This window comes from Pollachius pollachius (assembly GCF_949987615.1).
Source record: "Pollachius pollachius genome assembly, chromosome: 7".
NCBI classification, from domain to species: domain Eukaryota; kingdom Metazoa; phylum Chordata; class Actinopteri; order Gadiformes; family Gadidae; genus Pollachius; species Pollachius pollachius.
Window position 1 is genome coordinate 4966182 of NC_136940.1, and position 22597 is coordinate 4988778.

Genomic DNA, 22597 nt, shown 5'->3' on the forward strand with positions numbered 1-22597 from the left:
ACTATCCCTCCATCGCACATTATCCACACCTCTCTCTGTCTCTCATTCTCTCTCTAGTTGTCCTACCAACTGCATACCTGTGTCTACGATTCACCTTCACTCATTTACCACACTCCCTTCCCAAATGACGTCCTGCCTTTTTCTCTCCCGGTTCCCCCTCTTCTCTTTGACCCAATTCACAAAAAAATATATTAGACAATTATGATCTGGCCAAATATTGCCTCCTTCTCCATGTCACCTCCTTTCTCTACATTATCTCCCCATCCACCCCTCTCTCTCTCTCTGCCCCCGTCTCTACCTCCGACTCCCTCCATCTGCCCCCCCGTCCCTCCCCCACTAGGTCAAGTGCATGGGGGGAGGAAGGGGGCTCCATCACCCAGTGACCTGCAAGCCAGATTACGTCAAGTGAGATCATGGCCCATGGCTCCAGGGGGGTATAAATAAACCGGTGTTCGGACATTACTCATGGCCCCACAAAGTGCAAATTGCCACTCTGGCAGGGGTCACTTTCAAGCTCTTTAGCTTCTTGTAAATGATGACCGGAGCACTTAGAGGGGATCACATCAAGCTCTCGGATCTGATCTACATGAGCCAACACAAAACAAAAATATGTGTGTGTGTGTGTGTCTGTTGCTAAAAATTGACTGTGTCCAGGGGGTCTCAAAGCTCAAAGTGACCTTGGTTCCGTGTCACTGGATTGGCCACCACCGTGACAGGGGCCGGCCTGTGATTGGACAGACAGGGAGCTCAGACGGCTAGCGGGGCAAAAGTCACCCCTGGACTGTGTGGCGAGCCTGTTGTTAGGGGGTGTTGGTGTGGGGTGTTTTAAGGGGGTCGTGTGACAGACTCCGGGTGGGCCAGATAGATCGCTTCCCTCAGATTGTACCCCCACACTGGGACCTAGATAAATAACACGCAGTCCCAAAGCTCTTGCTTCCAGACAATGGCCAACCCCCCCCCCCCCCCCCCCCTGTGAATGTCGGGCTGTAACAAATGGTCCACCAATTCATAATTTGCCAACGAGTTCATACATAATGGCAGAATGTTCAAATACACAGTAACTAATTGTATCACATTCAATCGACACTCAAAGAACATACGACACAAAAACAAAACAAACAAGTGTGAGTATCATGTTTGATACTGCTCATTTAGACATGCATGAAGTGTACACACACACACACACACACACACACGCACACACACACACACACACACACACACACACACACGCATACGTGAGCGACGACAGAAGCAGGTCTGGTGTAATTAGAGGGATGTGGACACTTATCTGCCTACTGTGCTCATGCGCTGGCTCTCTCACCATTTCAGTTGAGAGCATCAAATCGGGTCTCCAATTACAATCACAACAAAAAAATAAATGGCCCTTCAGCATCTAATAGCCGCTGTGAAAACCCCTCGGTATAAACACAACTGAACTCTGGGAACAGCCCATTTCCTGTGCTTCTTGTTCCTGCCGTTTTCCCTTATTCTCTGGGCATGACTCTAATTTGGCCAACATCAAAGTCATTACAGGAAGTCATTTGGTAATTGCTTTTGTTTTTCGTATCTAATTTCGCCTTTTTCTCTCCCTTGCACGCCGACACCACGACTGACCTCGGTTGTGGTGGGAACCATGTTGTTGTGATGTGTGTTTTTGTTTTTTTGTCTTCCCATCAGAAGTTGGCGATTCGCCGCTGTTACAAGATCTACTCAGATCTTCTAATCGCAGTCGTTTGAAGTCGGAAGGGGTTCCAACTATTTGCAGGCAAATTGTTGCTACAAAGGGTGAACCAGTGGAAAGAAAATAACCATGCTAATAATAGGCCAGTTTAGGAAGAGATCTTGGACCAGCAGTGACATTCAGGAGTCGGCTCGGAGGGGTCTTGCCCCACCACATTCAAGTGGTCCTTCTTTTACTAGGGCCGGAGGTCAGGCACCCCTAACAGTTGGCCCGTAAACAGCCAGGGCTCTTAGGATTCCAGCACATTAACAGAGAGCAAAGATTTGGAGACGCCCAGAAACAGCCGATGCAACAAAACATACACAAACAGAGTAGGAGAAAAAAGTCGAGAAATATTACAAGAATCAACACGCACACATTAAATCCAGATATTACACACAGGCCAAAGATGCGGTAGACCCACTCAGACAAACAGACGGACACACAGACAGTCAGAGGAAGCTATGCTACTGAAAGCTTCTGTTTGGTCTACAGAGACGTTTGGTGTGCTGTAAATTCAACCCAAAAATGGGACATAGGGCTAAAAAAGAAGGAAAAAAGAATAAAAGCAAATCACATTTCACATTTTGTGTGAAATTCCGTGTTTGAAGTCGCTGATGCACTCTGAGTGGTCAGAAATAACCTACTTCAAAGAGGAAGATGGCAGTTGCTCAGTTGGTTCTTCTTCTGCTGTGGTTCTTTCTCTGCATGCAGCAGGTTAATCCCTCTGCGCTCAGGTCTGAACGGCCACAGGAAGAAGAGCCATTTGGGGGAAAAGCGGTCGCACTGTTCAGTATCTGAAAGGACTGAATCATTGCCGGTCAGGGTGGATTGATACCACAAAAACTCCAGCTCCCCTGCTATTTAAATGTACGCCATGACCACATCAGGACCATTTTCTACAAATTTCCAATAAAAATGTGTGTAACTTATCCGAGAACACATCTTCATCAATGCAGATCATCAAGACTGATGTAGGTCTGGACTCAAATCAATGACTTCTCTTTTCAATCCTAATTGAAATCTTGCTCTTGATAAAAGTGTCAGTTAGGCTATATAACTTTAACACAGATATATAACAATCCTTTACAAATGTCACACATGCATTTCCAAAGAGTGGAATTAATTAGAGCCAAAATGGGGAGCCTTCTTTGAGCGCAGAAAACCTGCAGAATGGCAAAACCTTTTTCTCTGAGTAAAATGTCAATACCCGCTGGCGATGAATAGTAGCCAATCACATTCAGGCCAAGCCTATGACATCACCCCACTCTCTCTGTGGCTCTCTCTGTGCTTCCCGATTAATATTCAGCTGCTTTATGAAACACTGGGAGTCAAAAGGCCACATTAATCACTTACAATGTTGCCTCATGTCTCTCTCCCTCTAAATCTCCCTCATCCCCGCCTCTGTCTCCCTCTCCCCATTGATCTCCCTCTGTCTCTCACTGCCTCTCTCTCTCTCTCTAGCACCCTTTCACACATGCACTGAAACCCTGAACTTATCTAACCCATTACCTGGAAGAGCTGTTTGTGAGAAAAACAAATGTCCGGATCAGTTGGAGCAGACATTAAACCGGTTCTTCCCGGCAAGCTCCCGAGCACAAGTCTGTGTAATGCCCGCTAGGGCCCATGTGTAAATAGTGCCGGTCATTATCTGGTGGGTCATTGATAGCAACACATAAAGCAGTCAACATCACAGACGAGTCGGTCTCATCCACCACCTTAAATGTCCTGTAAACAAAACAAAGGTTGCGTCCTGAGTTGTCCTGGCCCCTGAACACTAAACCCAGGCCCCACTCCTCGCCTGAACCCAACAGAGTATTTCTGCTTGGAAGTGAGAATGCGTCTGACACAGACAACCTTCTGTTGTGTGCTGCACGTATGAAAAGGGCAAAGCCGCGAAATGTCCGGTCCCGATTCTCTGGAGGTTTTCCGAAGTTCGTATGTTAAAACGGTTTATGTGTGTGTGTGTGTGTGTGTGTGTGTGTGTGTGTGTGTGTGTGTGTGTGTGTGTGTGTGTGTGTGTGTGTGTGTGTGTGTGTGTGTGTGTGTGTGTGTGTGTGTGTGTGTGTGTGTGTGTGTGTGTGTGTGTCCCCCTCCTCCTCCCTGCCCTGTTTGCACTGTGAAGACTGTCTACCATTTGCCTGAAGGCGTCTGCCCGGCAAGAAACCCCTCTGTGATTTACAATGGAAGGGGCCAGCCTCATCATTAGCTGAGCAGGGACGAACCATTACGACTGCACTTGGGGGAGTGTGTGTGTGTGTGTGGGGGGGGGGGGGGGGGGGGGGTTGAAGCCAGAGGCGGTGCTAGGCCTCAGTGGGTGCATTACGAGGAGCATGTTGTGACATGAATAGATTTATGGTGTGCACCACGGGCTGAGGTTCGTCCCAATGTCTTCGCTGAAAGCATGGCTGGGGGCTTGTTTCGTGTTAGTCCAAGGCCCCCCCCCCCCCCCATTACGCCCCGTTCTTCAGAGGCTTTGATGTCGTCCGGTTTTGATGAATGTAGCCACATATAAAATAACATGATATTTTCCCTTCCAGTTGGTATTTCTTCTGCGGACCTCCCAGTGTTCTGCCGCACACGGAGGCCGAGCCGTGCGGCTCTTCCGACTACAGAGCCCGTAGCCCTGTGGCTGCGCTCCCCAACCAATTGAGAGGCTTTTCCCGTGCTGGGAAATACAATCCCATTCCTTGAGTTTGAACCCCCTGCAGTTTTTAAAGACAAACAGAAAAAGGACAGGGAAGTAGGGGAAAAGAGGTCTCTTACTATGGTCCAATCCTATCCTGTCGCTATCAACCTTCACCGTAACTGTTAACCTCACCCGTTCTCCACCCGGTCTCTGCTAATCTGCGAGTCCGTTTGGATGCAAAATAACCACGACTCTAAAACATGGAGTTGTCACTCGTAGAATGGATCCGTTTTTTCCCGCTTCCCACAAAAACAAGCGACACAAACACTTCAGCAGCCCTCCGCCACACACCAACACGGGGGTTACAGAAGAGACGCAGAGCCACTTTGGTTCGTGCCGCAATGTCTCTGGCGCTGTGCGAGGCTAATGAGGTATCTGAGACGGCGGTGGAGAAGGGCTAAACGGAGCAGCAGCTCCTCACAGCCTGGGCCCGGCCCGCCCTCCAACTGGCGGGTGGAGCGACCCTGCACACCAGGTGGCCGCAACAGACCACCACCACCCCCACCCCGGCTCCTCCACTGCCTCTCCCTCCACCTCCGCCCATATCCTTCCCTCTTTTTGTGACTCCCGCCCCCCCCCCCCCCCCCCTTCACGCCGGGCCTTCTCGATGGTGATGGGCGGCGTTAGGAGCAGAGAGAGACCGAGGGAGACACCGAGGGAGAGACCGAGACAGAGACAGAGGGAGAGGTAGAGACCGAGGGAGAGAGAGAGACCGAGGGAGACACCGAGGGAGAGACCGAGACAGAGACAGAGGGAGAGACAGAGACAGAGGGAGAGAGAGAGACCGAGGGAGACACCGAGGGAGAGACCGAGACAGAGACAGAGGGAGAGGTAGAGACCGAGACGGAGGGAGAGACAGAGACAGAGACATTGAGGGAATGAGAAAGGGAGGGAGACAGAGACAGAGGGAGGGGGAGAAAGTGAGAAAGAGAGGGAGGGAGGGAGGGAGGGATTGGCAGAAGGAGAGATGGAGAGTTTGGCGATAGTCAGATCCATCCATTAGCATGCCCGGCCTGTTCCCCAGCCCCTTGCACACCCGGGCGCCCACTCTACCTTGCCCTTATGCTGCACCCCTGGAGGGCGCGGGTTCAAATTCATTAGCGCCTCCGCCTCGTCTCTCGCGCCGGTCTCCGTGAAGATGACGGCCCCTCTGTTCCGTCTCCGTCTACCTTCTGTCATTAAAGCCCCCTCCTCCTCCTCCTCCTCCTCCTCCTCCTCTTCGAACCAGTTCTCCCCCACTTGTCTCCCCCTCCCTCCCTCCCTCCCTCCCTCTTCTTCACTTTCTTGTTCTAGTTTCTAATTTCTTTACCAATGCTCTTTTTCTCCCCACCCCAAACCACCATCTCACCCACCATCTCACCCACCCCTCGCTCTCAATCTCTATTACCTTCAACACACTCTTCTACTCCTCCCCCTGCTCTTCGTTCCCCCACCACTGCCACACTAGCCCCAGGGTGTACTTGATCGGGCTGATAACCCCCCCCCCCCTTCCCTCCCTTCCTGCTTTTTTTGTCTCCCCTCCCCAGCTAACCCCCACCCCACCCTGCGGAGGGGACAGATTGAGGGCTCTGTGTTGACAAATGGTGTGGGGGTAGCGAGTGGCAGTGAATTTAGTCCCAGATTAACCCCCACCCCCCCTCTCTCCACCTCCCCCCTCCCTGCCTCCCTGCCTCCCTGGCCTGCGGCCCACAGAACTGTGCCAAGATCTTTGTCTAACTGTGGAACATCCTTTGCCATGTTGAATTGTAGCCATCGAAGCGGCTCCCCGGTTCCAAACCACAGACCGTTGACAGAGTCGCCGCACTTACCCGGAGCGCTGTGTGGATTAATGTAGGGATATATTTTCAGCCGCTATATGATTAAACGCTTCGCTTAGGCAACTCTATGGGGAGATTGAATCCGCGGCCTGCTAGGTATCAGATTCGGCCTACGTCGTAGACAGGCCAATATGGCCATGGATCCTGGCTCTGGAAGAACTTATTGAATGGCAATCACAGAGCACAGCATGCCACACTGGGTTCCTTTGTCTTGGTTAGAAAACGGGCACGGCGTAATTGCCTGCGACAATCTCCTGCCTTTTATACGAGACGCTAATGAAAAAGGTATTTAGCCCGCTTGATCGTGGCGTGTGTGTGCGATAGCCGTAACCCGTAGCGACGGCGGCGGGGGTGGAGTCTGGGGCGGCCCTCCCCGGCGTCGCTGCTAATCTGCCCCAGATGAGGCCCCCGGATCCTGTCTGATTGCCAGGTTGTCGCTCCCTCCCCAAGGTAGTGCCGCTCATCTAATCTGGATTATCTGCCCCGACGGCGATAATTCATTTCATTTCATTATTCCTCTTCCTCCAATCCCCCGCACCACCCACCACCACCACCACCACCCAGTTTGCACCCAAAATCCCCGCCTTCCTCACCCCTAGCCACCCGGTTTTCACCCACAATCCCCTTCTCCCCAATTACCCCGTCGCCATGGAGAACTACAGAGTTCCAAATCCGCCAAAGAGGGTAAGGCGAGGGAGGGAGGGGAGGAGAGTGGCAGGGGGGGGAGAAAAACAAGGAAATTAACTTCTCGGAGGCCATTGAATGGCATGTTTGCAGGAGCCTCTCTCTGTCCGTGCCTAGCGACAGCGAAGTAGCGTTGGGGAAGCCACAGGGCACTGCTCGTTACCTCCAGGTGTCTGTCCCCGTCAGATGTATACCCGGACAGTTCCAGTAGACACGTTGTCTTAGGAAATTTACATACAAATGTCGGCCTCTGTACATACAAATTATATGCATGTTTATATCTATATTCCACCCTGCGGGCTCGGGGATAGAGGGCTTGACTCTTCCCCGGGCGTGTCGCGAATGACAAGACCTTTCAGCTCCGTGCGCGAGAGAAGTTTGTGATGCATGGCAACGCACCTCATACAATACCGCCTGTCTCTGGTGGTCTCTCTGTCTCTCTCTCTCGCTGCGCGGCCCTTTTTGTCAGCACTGCTGGTATGATGTAATTTATGTATTCAGAGTCACGCGCTGCAGAGTTCAGCAACTTTTAGTTATTCTATTTTCTTTCTGTGGTGGGGGGGGCGGTGATTATTCCTAAGTACATTGTGATTAAAGTTTCCCCGATGAGGCATGCGGAGGGGATATCAGGCTGATTAATAATACAAAATAACACAAAAAACGTTTTATTACCAACACACAGAAATAATAACGCCAGTGAGAGAGAAAAGAGAGGGCAAAAAACTAAAAGAGAGAGGGGGGAGATTGACAGACAAAAAGGAAATGACTATACCAGAGAGGAGGAGGAGGAGGAGGAGGAGGAGGAGGAGGAAGAGGAGGGGGGGTGTCCAAAGAGAGAGAGAGAGAAGGGAGCGGGAGCATCAGGGGATGATAAACATCTCCCAGTAAGAGAGAAGCCTTCATCATCTGCATACAAAGCCACCTGAGCGGAGGAGTGATGATGCGCCGGTGCTCTGGGCCCCCGTCCCACCGGAGGACGCCATTTTCCCGCGGTTAAGTGGCCCACATAGCGAGTGGCGCGCCATCTCTCATAAACCGGGACACGTATCCCCAGATGCACTGCGATGAACAATCGTCCTGACAGGCAGGTAGTTACTCCTGCTTAACCCCGGCCAGCACTGACTGATGGGCCACAACAGCAGGTCCTCCCTCCTTCTCCTCCTCCTCCACCTCCTCCTCCTCCTCCCCACCCCAGCTCCTCAACTCCACTCCTCTCTCCCTCCACTCCGGTCCATATCCTTCCCTCTTTTTGTGACTCCCCCTCTCTCTTCTGTCCCTGCAGGCCCCGATTCCCTTCCATGCCCACTGACACTGCCACTGCCACTGCCACTGCCACACACACACACACACACACACACACACACACACACACACACACACACACACACACACACACTCCCAGAGGCCCATGTTTTCATGCTTGCACGACACACGACCAATTACTAACATCCATCATGCATTTGCCTACTTCTGTTTGGAGACCCCCACCCCTGATCACACACCCACAACAACACAACACCCGCCCAGCCTCCACCCAACACACGCCGCCCCCCACCCCCACCAACAAACCCAGATGTCCTTTCAGCAAAGCTGGGCTGGTGAGTGGTGGGGGGGGGGGAGGCGATATCAATGAAAACAGGAGGTAGAGTATGGAGAAGGAGGGGTGGGTGTGTGTGTGTGTGTGTGTGTGTGTGTGTGTGTGTGTGTGTGTGTGTGTGTGTGTGTGTGTGTGTGTGTGTGTGTGTGTGTGTGTGTGTGTGTCCGGAGCCTCCCCATCCTGCCCTGGGGGATGTGTGTGGGGGATGGGGGGGGGGGTCTTTCTGTCCCCACACAAAGGACCAGAGGATTATAAGCTTTTAGCACATGAACACCCCCGCATCCCTCACCCCGTTTACTGTGGCTCCACCACATCCCCTAACCCTCCATCCAGTTCCCCGTCTCCATGCTCCATCTCCACCACTTCGTCTCCACCCTCGAGGGACGTTTAGCGTTACACACTCGTGTCCACAAAACATCAGGCGGCCTGCACCACTCCCCAGCCTCTGCCTCTTTCCTTCTCCCATGCACACGCGCACGCACACAGATATAAACGAGGTTCTGAACGCCGCACCAAACACTGCAATGCTGTGACAAAACACACAGATTAAAAGCATGACCAACCCCCCCCCCTTCCCGTCAAAAGCAACAGCATGCTACAATAGCGACTGCATTCTACAACGCCAACGGGACACTTCAATACCGTAGCACTACGATAGCAAGCTTCAATATGAAACTGCACACTGCACTGGACTACACACAACACCAAACAGCAGGCTACGATAGCCTAATAGAATGCTGGAATATCAACAGCATGTGACCATTGCAAACGCACACTATGATATCAACACCATACAGCAATTGCATACTTAAATTCCAATGCCATACTTCATACAACAACGACGGAATACCTCTATAATACCTATATTATAGGTTGCTTTTTAGCGTAAGTTAGTACAGGGATCTTAGAATTAATTATACTTCCAAAATACATGAAAATTACCCTAAGATTACATAACCTGGATTTATTTTCCCATCTTTCAGCAGCAGATGTGACGTATAGTTATTCAATAGCAGGTAATTCGATGAGAAGAGATCATTTCATTACAAGCAACACACCGGGTAGGTAGTCATGCAGCCGTTGACAACCTGTTCCTCTTGACCTTTTACCGTGAATCAACAGTGGTCTTGAGCGGGCCCCCAAAGCCCAGACCCGCCAAGGGGTCGGGCCCCCAGGGGCCTGAGCTCCTCCCATTCCCTCAGGAGCAGGAGGCGGGCCCGGGGGTTGTCTGGGCCCCTAGGGGACAATTTAAGGATCAATCTAGGCTGGAAAACCAGATGGCAACGACAATTTAAGAGGCTGGACATCAGCTTGTTGCAGTGAGAGGGGGCACTGCAACAAGAGAGAGATAGAGAACCCGTCACAACCAAATAAAAAGACAGAGAGTAAACGGAATGGAGGGGGAAAGAGAGAGAGGGAAGGTGGCGGAAAGGGAGGACCGCAACAGAGTGAGATAGAGAGAGGGAAAACCCTGTCGCTCCCTGTCATCAGACCTGCCACTTAGATTCCTCTTGGCTGATGCAGCTATAAATACAGGTGTGAACGAGAGCATAACCTCTCGGTTCGGTCGCAGGTGGCTGGAGGGGCACATCCGGCCCCGGCCATTTTGTTTGCAGTTAAAGCGGTGTAGTATGCAGTGTGTTTATGATGACTCCCCCACCATCACCGCAATGGAAACTGTGACTTCATCCATTTTTTCTGCTCCATTCAAATCAACAGGTAGCCCTGTTTGAGCACTTCATCCTCCCATTTTCATCTCGACAGAGGAGAAGTCCGTGAAACATCCAAACAATGAAGAATGCACCGGCCACACCTCCATCTCGAGGGAACCGTAATAACAAAAACAAAAACCGAGCAAATGTTTTGATCCTTCGGAGCGGCGTGTCGGGACCTATTGTGGAGCCAGGTGTGACCGCGGCCCATCGCGACCACAATGTGGATATATGTGGAAACAAGAGGCCGGCTTTCAAAGAGGCCGGTCAAAGAGAGAAATAGGAACGGGGAGAGACCGACAAACCCCCAACCCCCCGAAATGTTTCCAAGACCAGGCGTTAATTACTTCTCACCATGAAACACCAGTTTAAATAAACCCATACTGCAGAGGAAAGAGAGGGAGGGGGAATAGGAGAACAGCTGTTGGCCTCCATTGAAGTTGTAAAATAGCCCGTGTGTTCATCTCCTCAGCCTTATATGGACTTCAAGTCTATTTTCCGCTGTGGACGCAACAGATTTACTCATGCGGGGTAGTCTGTATTTGTGTGGAGCCGAGAGGTGATATATTAGGTTGATACAGGTGTTGGGGTATTGGAGGGGGAGAGACATTAAAAACATTGAGTCAGGCTGGGACACTCAATCTGGACGGTGAGTGGGAAGGGTTAAAACGGGGCAGGTTGATAATCAGTGCCCTAAAAGTCATATGTCCGTCCGTCCCCCCCCAACTCAAAAGGCCTGTGTCTGCCCACTCCTTCCGGAAATACCATACAGAAAGCAAATATTCACACAGGGTGGAATGTTCCATTTCCTCATATTTCCTCCGCACCTTAAAGCTAGGGTAGATCATTTATTTGTTGGAGCCTTTATTTATTTTTTATGTCCTAGGTGACAGCCCGATAGCAATCAGTAAATTAAATGCTCTTACAAAGAAAATATACCAGTATCCGTGCCTTTCGCAGGCCTGTAATTAGGCCTGGATGGCCTACCTGTCTACCTACTTACCTGGCTACCTACCTAGCTGGCTACCTGCGTGCACTCTGCCCATGCACTAATGGGCAGAGTTTTTTCAGCAAATACTAGGAGGAATTACGCTAAAGCTAGCGAGCTAGTCAGGTAATTTCGGTGAGTGGCATTTGACGAAGGCCGATATTTTAGTGGGATACTTTGAAAATCAAGCTTAAACAGGCTGGTTCCTCAAATGTGGCTACCCTAGCTTTAACTTAGCACCCATTCAATCAACGGGTTATGGACGACTACAGATTCACCGACTTCGTTTCTTAGCAGGTTCCCTCAGAATTCCTCAGAAAACCCAGAATACAGTCATTCGGAAGAAGGGGGGGGGGGGGGGGGGGGGTCTTCTTGTTTTCACAGCTAAACTAATTGCGCCCCGTGTCTGTGGAGGAGCACCGATTTAGTGCTCTGAACAAATGAAGATAAACAAACACAATTAGCTGCGTGTGCAACGGCGCCCCCATGTAAAGCACCCCGCCCTCCCACCTCCCTCCGACGCTACTCATCCTCGACAACATCCTCCATTAAAGCCGCCGCCACATCAAGAGCCATGTGACTAATTGCGAGGTACTTGACGTCGAAAAGCTCTAATTTGGCTTTGAATGCAATCAACGGGGCGCCGGGTGAGGGAAAATTAAGCAGCCGAGAGAACGCCGGGCGTGAATGCTGCGGAGTGAGAGAGTAGAATGTGGCGGAACATTGTTAGAAGAGGGTGGGTGTTTTGTCTGGTACTTGTCATTGCAAAGAAACATTTGCTAATCCGTGTACGGTTTCATTCAAGCCACAGGACTAATTAAAGTGTAAATTAGCAGATTATCTTCAGTAAAAATTTAATTTGCTATGATCTTAACATAGTTATTGAAGCACTTTCCTTGTACGCAAAATTGAATGCACTGAGGAATTGGTAATCCTTCATCCACTACCATTGTCCTGACTGGTGTGTGGTCAACCCCGATGTAGAGATAACTGTCCTTTTATTTGACATGTTTTTAAAATAAATGTAATTCCTTGAAGCAGATGTAGGCAATTTCGAGAAAAAGCCGAAGAGGCTCGATTATGATTGAGAAATCCCTTCAAAGCCACTCCCCTGAAACACGCGCCTAGCTCGCTAGCTTTACCAATGGGGCATTCCTATCCTAGTGGAAGACTCCGGTCCTGCACTGTGAGTTCGAAGGGAATCTACGCATAGGTAGCAGGGTATGTCGCTAGGTGCACAAACCGGTAGGCCATTGGAAGGGCTTATTATAGCACTGCGACAGCCAGATAGCAGATTCACTTCTTTATTTGTCACAGCATTTGTTTTATGGCTTGCTGTCAGGGTGTAAACAGAATTACCACAAATATGACAAAGAATGCTTCTAAAAGGAATTGCGCACCCTAACTTTAAAGTGGCAGGCATATATTTTTTCCACAAGAGGGAAATACTGACGTTCCACTCATGTATTGCCTACATGGTGGCACTAATTATATTGAAGGCCTGTCTTGCAAAGAAAGTCTACCCAAATGGTTTGTCCTTTTTCTTAAATGTTGAGCACACCCGCCATCACCCCACCCCAAACTACAGCGAAACACTGCTTCTTTTTCAGCTTTGGCACATTGATAAGGACCAACATCTTGAGGTAGAGTAGGCAACGACGGCACAATGACACTTTTTGACAGCGTAGTTCCAAAAGAGGATTTTTTAAAACCAAGAAATTATGATTCGTGCAAGTCGAAATTCACTTGATGACAAGGGCCCCAGAGCTAGAAAAATATATGCGCCAGTAAGCTGACAAGTCCTTCACTCTTTTGAGTACCACAAGAATAGTAAATGAGTTTGAAGGGCTTACCGACACCCGTTTCGTCTCGCAGCTGTCCCCCTCTCCCCGATCCCCCCCCCCCCCCCCCCCCCCCCCGTTTTGCCCCCTTGCAGAAATAGAATGGCAGTGCCCTGCTGGAATATAAATAAATAAATAAAACACAAATACACCTGAGAAGTAATAATTGCAAAAGAAAATGAATTTTTTGAAAAACCCCTAGGAGGGCACCTCCAACAACCCTGCCACATGAAAAAATGAAAATAAGTTAAATAAAATGATATCCAGGGCACAATTCAATTAGCTTTTTCTTGCAGGTAGGAAAGCAGCCCCGGGGGAGGCATCCAAAGTTTTGCTCAATAAATGTTGAAAGTTTTACGGGCGGCATAATGTTTTCATCACTCCCCTAGCCCCGTATTCATTACCATCGCTTATGTCTTTTTCAGACAGACACCAACACCTTGATCTGTAATTTCACGGGGGGGGAAAAGGAAAAACCAGCGGCGCCGAGTACGTTTATCTCTCTCTCGCTCTCTCTCTCTCTCTCTCTCTCTCTCTCTCTCTCGCTCTCTCTCTCTCGCTCTCTCTCTCTCTGGCATGCACCTTACCTGGGTATGTGACAGTGATCACGGGTGATAAATGGTTCAATTAAAGGCGCATTAAGCCGAGAACAGTCTGTTGGTATGCTGGGTGTCGTCTAATTAATCCAAAAGGACAAGGCTCCTTCCCCGCTGACCACCAACGTGCAGATTTCCTCTTATGACAAATGGGTTTTATTTAGAACAGTTAACATGTCAAATGAATGAAAATTGGCTACTTTCTAATGTTCTGCCTTTGCAAACCAATAACTACATCAGATTCAAATATCTGCAATGCAATGCAAATGCACTGCAATCCTAAAAACGTCCTGCTTTAGGATCACTTCAGGATTGCAGCTCTGGTTGGAAAGACAAATGTAGACAGACATCTGGTGCTATATGATCTTGAATTGGCCTGATCTATGTGTGATATAATACAACATAATCACGACTCAATATTCAAAACAAAATCAAATTGGTTTTATGATGGTTTCTTTTTTTAGATAAGGCAAAGCAACATCCCAGCCTTGGTTCAATCTAGTCCATGCATAGTGACGTGTAAAGGCTAGTCTATGCCTGGCACACACACATGGACTTGACTTGAAAGAAGAATCAGTGGATCAACTTGGGGGGTGGTTCGGTAATCCGAATGCAACACCTAGACATCGTTTAGCCATATATTACGAAAACATTTATGCAATCAACGACCATGGACCATCTACATCAAGTCAGGGGTTTGAAAACCACTCCACTCTTTGTAGCCGAGCATCCACCAGGTTTCCCCGTGATTACACCAAACAACTCCAGCAAAAAGCAGTAGGAGACTAAAGGATACAATAAAAGGTTTAAAATAGACTTAATATACACATGATGTATCTGCAGAATAGTAAACCCGGGATATTTTCACCTTAAAGTAGTTTTCCTCCCCACCTTGGGATCCACATGAACAAAGACCCCAAGTGTGTCAAAGTAACGGTTCATACCAGCAGAAAGTAGAGACTAGAAACTCCTCAATCCTCCCAGTAAAACTGCTATCGCCTGGCAGGTTTACGCACGTTGTTTCCCCCATTGAATAAAGGCACAACTTTGAATAAACAGCCAACACTTACTGTGGTAGCGTGAGAGAAGTCTTTTCAACGCGACCCCCCTCCGTGGAGTCAGTAAGGCGAGTTAAGGGTAACGAACGGGGGGCGATTCTTAAAATCCGTAGCGCGTCCGCGGTGAGAAGTAATCCGAGTAAAAAAAAAACTTTCCGCATCCGCAGGAGAGCGAGGAGAAAGGACGAGTATATTCCACCTCGATAACGGGATTGAATCACTCGTGGACGGAGGTGAGCGCTCACAAACGCGTTCCGCTCTCCCCTCAAACAGTCGCGCGTCGCGCAACGCGTCAGTGCGCACAGACTCACAGCCGTAATTCACACGATTACTAAAAACGTGTCCAGTATTTCGTTTCACCCCTTCCCCCGGTTATCTCCGCGGTTCCAGGTTTAGGTGTGTTTTTCTTCCCAAATCCACCTCTTCGGTTGTACGGACTTGGGGGTGGGGGGAGACTGGAGTTTAAAATACAACCCTGCCCCTTTTCCACAGAGTTGCTCACCGAGAGAGAGAGAAAAAACAAAAAAGCACGGATCTCGTACTGCCCCTCGGGGACCACGTGACCGCGCCAGTGAATGACATGAGTGAATTGGTAACCAGTACCAGCAGATGAGCTGGGGAGCTGAGCGTGGTTGTTGCAGAGATGCAAGGCTGCAAGAGCTATTTCTGTAGGATACGTGGTTCGCGCATGGGTTAGAGTTGGAAAAAAAAATCATGCATTTATTCCGTTAATCAATGCTGTCCTGAAAATGAATGTTGTCTCACGGCGTAAATGATATGTAAAGTAGCCTACATAAGACTTTAATCTGTGTGCACGGTCTGAGCCCTCAGCGTCTCGGCATATAACTAAACATTTACTAAATCCATCATAATCATTCAATAATGTACCATTAGGTTCTCGGGTAGCAGCGAATATTACAATAAAACACAATAATGGTATTATTAATACACAATATTGTTTTGGATTACTTCTGAATAATGTTTCCAAAATGTGAATCGGAAAACAGTTGTTATATTAATGTGGAAAATAACTTCTGCTTCGCCTTGGATATGATGACCCTGTGCATGGATACATAATAAATGAACTATAAACTCAAATTAGATTTGCTGAATTTTGCATCAGTACCTCAATTGTTCTTGTGCAAATTAAATGTCATCCTTGATCCTTGACTGTCGGTCAGTCGTAAGCTCAGAGACATCTGGCTCAAAACAAGCGTGGCTCGCCCTGCGTTTGGAATCCCCCACTTAATTGGCAGGCAACCAACCGTCGTTTTAAAGACACGCATCTATTCTAAATTAATTTGGTTGGTTAACTTGGAATCCACCAATTAAAGCCAAGCACTGTTAACTATGACTGGTCGTGTCTACTTCAACTAATAGAGCAAGGAATTAGCACTGCCAGGGAATAGGTTGGATTCCTGCTGGGTCCACAAGGCCATGAACGTGGAGGCCTACTCATGCTGTTGTAAGGAGCAGAAAAGCCTCCAAGTGGCGTCTATTCCCATAAATATTCAATTTCACGGTCGCCTGTGTACTCATCTCTAACACACCAAGCTGCTTTTCTACTCATACTTTAAACAAGGGGTTTGAAAGCGCGAGAAACGTAGCAACACTGTGGATGTGAAAACGCACACAACAAGGCTCCCTTCCGCACCGAGCGGGCTCGCGTGCAGTGAACTTTTCAAGGTGTGCGAATCATAATGGGTGCAGACGGGGCCTTTGGAAAAAAAACAAAAAAACACGAAAGAACAACCCCTGTCTACGCTGTCGAGTGGTAGAACTCCTGTAGCAGCACTTTGCCACCGGTATCGTCTAGTCCCCTGTCTGCCTTTGTTTAAAACTCAGTTGGATGTGCATCACACCTTAAAACGGAGGAGGCCGGTGAGTACGTAAAGGGGTTGAATGGGGGTGTAATCATTCCCGGTGTTAAATAAAATATGGGTCGTGTGCAGGGAGGTGTAAACAAATTGACTCAAGGACTCATAGTTAACTAGGCCTGCTCTGTGTTTCTTTGACATCAGCAGTTTAAATAAATAGGAATGGCGGTTGGCCAGCTCTTTTCTATTTTATTCATCGTCGTCTCAGTTCATTTACATCTCGTCACCATACCATATACATTTTGTTTTCTTTGTAGCACCATACGAATGCCACACAACTATACACAAAGAAGGGGTTGCACTGATTCCGATTGCTTATTTATCCATCACGTCATAACCCATCCGTTTGTCCGTTATCAGCTAGTCGGGACTGCTAATGGCAGCTACAGTGACGCTAACCTGCTCTGAGTAATGTGTTCTCATGGAGCGTTCTCTTTGGAAAATTAGCTTAGCACACTGGGAGCTACACGAGTAAGTCAGTGCTTTTTCTTTAAGTAGGACATTGGCATAGGCCACCTTCCCTAGAGTTGATTCAATTATTTAAGTACTTTTTTCACAAGGGATTCTGTCAACTTTGACTTGGGCAATGGAGTTGTGTCATTTGTGATTGTGTGTCCGCCAATATGGTGTTTACCCTGAATGTACCCACTGCCCACTGTTTAATCAGAATAAATCTGGCACTGATGCTAACATGCTACGTTCTCGCTGGCTGGTTCAGGCCTGAGCAGTCGATGCTTGGCGCTTTGGAAGGATGAGACCCAGCACTTACTGGCTGACATGCAGAATCCATATCAGAATTAAGAGATTCATCCGAACTGGAGGCTCTCTCTCTCTCTCTCTCTCTCTCTCTCTCTCTCTCTCTCTCTCTCTCTCTCTCTCTCTCTCTCTCTCTCTCTCTCTCTCTCTCTCTCTCCATCTCTCTCGCTCAATCTCTCTCTCCATCTCTAGCACTCTGTTTCTAGTTCTACTTCTACATTCTCTGTCTGCCTCTGTCCATGTCCTAGAGTTCTCTCTGCTCATCAGCTCCATGTAAAACCAGGAAGCGGAAGATGTTCCGCAGAGAGTGCGGTTGATGTTTTCTGTACGACGGTCAGCTGTGAAAGAGATCTAAGACATCTAGCTACCGGTGTGTGACCAGGTTCTTCCTGCCTTTGATAGAGTCCTCAAAACGGAGTTACTTGTGTGTATTTGGTGTCGAATAAGATTTTTGAGTGAAGGAAGATTCGCGGAGCGGGGAACTTACGTTGGATTTCATTTTTCATTGAATTTCATTGGATGTTACTGATACTAACATTTAGCCACCAAATGTAAGGACAAGATTGCAAGGATAAAATACGTAGAAGAGAATAATGACTAGAATAACGCACTTCACTTGAATCGCTTCAACACATATCCAGACAATAAACACATGCGCTTATCTGAATTGTCAGAAAAAGGCGATGTCTTAGTTTTGATTTCTTTGCTATTCTACTCTTTGACTTTTCCATCCCTCCTGCAACTCCCCGTCTTTTAACCGGTCCCTGTACCCGGCTCTGACTCCAGGTGAGGCCGAGAGACGGAGCTCCCCCCTCCGCCACCGTCTCACCTGGCTCCTCTGTCACCCGAGAGGCCCTTTCAAACGGTCGCGCCGTCGCTCACCACGTCCCCGGGGGGGTGACAGACCACTTACTGTGCTTAGACGGAGGACGTCTCGTCGCTCTGCCGAAAATACGCAATTAAAAACACGGCAGCAGCAACCACCCGGGTCAACTGCCTTCGTCGATCCCCTCTCCCACCGCTTCCCCCAGTCTAGGTTTTAGTTACCTGGAGCCCCCATCTCCATCCCCCCATCCCCCCACCCTGTAGAATATTAACTCTGCCTGTGATTGAGTGACTGTCAGCTGAGGCTTAAAAACTGTTCCCTGGCATTTCTCAGTTATTCTGGCAGGAAAAGAGACAGAATCCACTCTTTTTTTCTCCCAAGAGCGCACATTATTGACCTAATGTGTGTACAAATAAAACACTTTAATCTATATATATATACTTATATATACATGCACACACACATATATATGTTCTTCTTCTTCTTGGCTCTTTTGTTTTATTCATTTCGATTAAGTAGCCTATGGCTTAAACTGCTGAGCTGTTAAGTAAACAGGTTTTAAGCAAATATTTAGCCTAATACTTAGCTTCTCTCTAAGGTAGGGAATGGTGCACTGGCATTGACTGGGATACTTTAAGGAGGGTGAGAACACAAGCACACACACACATAGAGAAACACACACACATAGACCCACACAAATACACACAAAAACCCTCACACACACATAGCCGCACAGAGCAGGAAGAGAGATAGACTGCCACAGTCATACAGGCTCTTATCTCTGCAGCGTGATAGAGATCTACAGAGGGCTGGACAGAGATTATGAATTCATTACCTTGATACAGAAGCCAGCACAGCCCTTCACTGGTGAGGGGATGAGCTCAGAGGGAAGATATAGATGGGCCCATATAGTCATGATTGGAATGGGATGGGGGGGGGATGTCTGTGTTAACATGCCAACACATTGTAGACTGTAGAATGCAGCTGAAAAGATCAGTAGGATCCTTCCGTAGTTACATCAGCCATATACCAATACTAGTAGTATTGGTATTCTACTAGCATTGGTATGTTAGAGTATTGTTCAATATACTATGAGGGTTAGGTGAATGGTTTCTATGCGTTCCCCTCTGAGACACATAGACATGCAGATGAGTTGTTACAGACCGCAGGGTGGAGTCAAAGGTTACACAGGCTGAACCGATGACCTTTTGGGAATCGACCTTTCCCACGATTCCATGCTGCCCTTTTGCCACATACACTGTTATTATTGTTCTGTATTCAACCCATTTAAAAGTCCAAAATATATATATTTGCGGCCTTGAAATATTACCGTAAACATTATATACGTATGACCAAAACAAAAATCAGTAATTCTATGAATCCTACTTACATACCCTATAGAACATATATAAGAAAAATGTCTAAAGCTACCTCTGGCCCTGACCCTAATCAAATACTATGAGTCACCTCTCACTCTCTCCATTTCTCGGTAGTCCTTGAATGCTTAGTTCCCACAAAGGCAGCTGGCCTCAACTGACATACGCAGGCGGGTAGAGGAGTGCATCCAAATCCAAACCAGTCTCTCATAGCGCACGGAAGGGAGAGAGCGGAAGAGAGACGGCTCCGGGAGGGTGGAGGTGAAAGCAGAGAGAGAGCGAAAGACGAGGCGGAGAGTGAAGGTGCAAACATAAAGAGAGAGAGCGAGAGAGAGAGAGAGAGAGAGAGAGAGAGAGAGAGAGAGAGAGAGAGAGAGTGAGCGAAGGAGCGGCGTGTTCATACGGAGGCTCTGTGAATGCTAAAGCATAATGGCCGCTTGCTATGCTGTCCATTCCTCAGTGCTCTGCTAGTATCGCATCGCCACGTGCACTATCTTGACAGGTTGTTACCGGGCTCTTAACGAGCTCCATCTTGTCATTGTGTGTGTGTGTGTGTGTGTGTGTGTGTGTGTGTGTGTGTGTGTGTGTGTGATGTGCACACATGTCTTTTTTTTTCTCTCTCCTGGTTTTCTTTACCATTTTTTTTCTTCCGTAACTCCACTACTTTATTATTAATAGTTTATGGGGCTTTGCACACAGGCTAGTGATCATCTGCACATTGCATTGGTCTGTGTGTGTGCGCCGCGTTTGTGTGTGCATGCGTTTACACATGCCTGCGTGTGCCTGTGTGGACATAGATCACCGGGTGAAATGTGCGTACACGAGTGTGTATGAAGAAGTACATGTCATCGCTACACCGTGTCCTCTCAGTGTCCATGCATTATTGAGTTTGTATGTCAATGAACACAGCACACTGGCTCTGGCCCAAACAGCCTACCATACCCTTGCTTACCATTTACTACTACACAGTCATTTAGCCAACGCTTTTGCCCGAAGCGGTACAGCCTTTGCTCAAGGATGCACACAGCTACACCTGGGACACCCCGGGATCGAACCTGGTCCCTTTCAGCTTGGGGTTGGTCCATGGTGCACCCTTAATCAGCCACAACCCTATCCTGTGCCTCCTTCTCCCTCGGGGAAGACGATAGAGGATGAAGCTAGTAGGGGTGGGTGGTGGTGGTCATGGTGGTGGTGGCTGTACCCTGCCTCTCCGCTGCCCCGCTGCCTGAAGCGACCACCCCCTCGTTGGGCAGGGCCTCCCGGTAGACTGGCTGCCTCCAGCCCTCCCTCTCCTCTGCCGACCGGCTTCCTTATATGGTGCTGGTGGGTCGGGAGCTTTGGGGAAGGGGGGTGGGGGGGGGGTTGTTGGGGGGGCACTCTGTTTACACGTGGGGTCGGGAGGTCATCGCTGCCAGAGCGCCACAGAGCAAACACAGACCCTGCCACTTAACCGACGAGAGATGTGGAAAATTCGAAATACAAAAGAAAATAGAGAGAAAGGGCTGAAGAAAAGAGAGAAAGTGAGCGATTGCCCCCCCCACCCCCCCCACCCCCCCCACCCCCCGAGGCTGGAAATAATGGAAATATAGACTAGTACACACACACAAACAAACGGCAATGTACTGAAACAGAAACGTTCGCACACACGTACACACACAGAAAAAGCAACAAGATTGCATCCACAATCTCTTACTCACAGATAGCATTACTTGCTCCCAGTGAGAATTATCACAAACAGGTCATTTTGCTTTTGGTTTGGGGCTGTTTGCCTGGAAGGAATCAATCAATCTCTCTCTCTCTTGCCCACTCTCCCCCTCTCTCTCTCTCTCTCACTTGTGTTAACTCTTTCTCTCTCTCGTTGGTGTTCACTCACTCTCTCTAGTTTGTGTTCACTCTCTCTCCCTCTCTCTCTCTCTCTCTCTCTCTCTCTCGCTCGTGTTCAGTCTCTCTCTTTCTTTCTCACTCGTGGTCACTCTCTCTCACTCATGTATACTCTCTCTCTTGTTCATGTTCACTCTCTATCTCTCTCTCTCTCTCTCTCTCTCTCTCTCTCTCTCTCTCTCTCTCTCTCACTCACTCTTGTCCACTCTCTCTCTAGTTCATGTTCACTCTCTCTAGTTCCCACTGCTAACGTTGGCCGCAGCTAGCTAAAGTGCCTGGGGAACATAAACTCTTCCAGCGCCAGAGCTACATTTGCTCTTAGCTGCTTGACTGATCGCCTGCCTGCCTTCCTTCCCTTGCTTTATGTTTATGCTGTACCCCGGCCCGGGACAGAAAAGATTCGCCCACACAGCACTGTGCTCTCAACCGGTACCTAAGTAGGTCTGGCAAGCCCGAGCCACGGTCCCATTCACTCACACTCCCCTGGATTATCCCGTAGTGCCGCGGGCTAACGTAGCGCTGCCTGCATTATTAGCCCAAGATAGCATCTTCCCACCCGACCCTGCATAAAAATCATGAACATCAAAGAGTTTTTACAGGGCATCAACACATTCATTTCAGGCTTTTACAGCCGGTTTGAATATCAGAGTCAGGCTAGTAGTGGACCCCAACTACTTTTTGAAGTTAAACTGAAATGCCTGTGTTTAATACTGATGTTGTGTTATATAACGGTGTGATAAGTGTGTGTTCATGGTCGTACAACAGGGTGGTGAAATGTAGGGTTGAGTTGTGAGTTTTTGGTGGAACCATAGGAATAGATGTGATTTGTGTAACGCCACAAGCACGGCCAAAAAAATGAAAAACAACGTTGTGATTGGCAACAGAGAAGGGTATATCCTCGCTGAAGCACACAAACACACACAGATACACACACAAAAACACACACCAAAAACAACAACAATGCCATTCTCTCTAAAATGCAACACGACATGCTAGGCCGCAACCATCAGCAGATTACATACAGAAAAAACATTTCTTTAGTCTCACAAACCCATGAAATTATGTACACTGCTGTAATCAAAACCATTAGCGTCAGTCAACGGGTCAATTTGCATTTCCTTAAATGCGGCGACAAATAATTGGAGCGTGCACAAAAACGAATAATGTTAATTTACT

At 48.5% G+C, this 22597-nt stretch overlaps 1 protein-coding gene across 3 annotated transcripts in view; it reads right to left on the reverse strand.

The window, feature by feature from the left end:
• Nucleotides 1–22597, reverse strand: part of ptprsa (protein tyrosine phosphatase receptor type Sa) — a 212402-nt gene that overhangs the window by 150751 nt on the left and 39054 nt on the right. The window contains exon 1 of one of the 3 annotated variants that reach the window (XM_079739952.1): nucleotides 14718–15082. The exons of the other annotated variants lie outside the window; for them this stretch is intronic. The gene's annotated coding sequence lies outside the window, so the exon portion shown is untranslated. Of the gene's footprint in view, nucleotides 1–14717; nucleotides 15083–22597 lie in introns of those variants that run through there. 3 annotated transcript variants of the gene reach the window in all.